Source organism: Pteropus vampyrus, unplaced genomic scaffold (genome assembly GCF_000151845.1).
Source record: "Pteropus vampyrus isolate Shadow unplaced genomic scaffold, Pvam_2.0 Scaffold66, whole genome shotgun sequence".
Taxonomy (NCBI): Eukaryota; Metazoa; Chordata; class Mammalia; order Chiroptera; family Pteropodidae; genus Pteropus; species Pteropus vampyrus.
The window spans coordinates 7,989,503-7,990,377 of record NW_011888847.1 but is presented as its reverse complement, the minus strand read 5'-3'; positions in this window follow the sequence as shown (position 1 = coordinate 7,990,377).

Here is an 875-nt window from a genome sequence, read left to right as displayed (position 1 = left end):
CAGATATTTCAAAAAAGAATATATCCAAGTGGCCAATAAATATATGAAAAAGTACAGGTTAAAATCAGAGGATATGAAGCAACTGGAACTCTCCTGTGCTGCTGATGAGAATGTAAATTGGTGTATCACTTTGAAAAATTTCTTTGGCAACTTCTAAGAAAGCTGAATATATGAGTAACCTATGACCCAGCAATTCCAGTTCTATTTGTAGTAGCCAAAATTTGGAAACAACCCAATGTCTATCAATAGTAGAATAGACATAGTATCAATATAGTGAATATAGTATAAATAAATTATGTATATTTATACAATGTAATACTACACAGCAATGAGAATGAATGAACTACTGCTACACATGGATGAAGCTTATAAACATAATGTTGAGTGAAATAAACCATGCACAAAAGGGTAGATTTACTTAAAGTTTAAAAAAGAAATTAAATTATGATGATAGAAGTCAGAATTGTGGTTATATGACTAAAGGTAATAATTGAGTGGGAGTGTAAGTGGGGGGCTTCTAGAGTGCAGATAGTCCTTGACCTTCACAGTGTTACACAAATGTGTTCACTTAGTGAAAATTTATTGATATTCTACCTTTATGATTTGTGCCATTTTATGTATGTTATATTCAATAAAAGGTTTATTTCCAAAGTTACAATCACATGAATACCTGTATAACAGTCATAACACAGAGCACGATTTACAACCAAGTAAATTTTATTCATCTGATTTTGCCCCATCAAAAAATGTCTTATGAATGTAAATCCAAACATACAAAACAGAAAATTACTTGTAGCACAAAAGCACCTTTCACTTTACAAAGCAACACATCAAATGCGTGAAAGGGATAAGGATAACACTATAGCAGATCCATT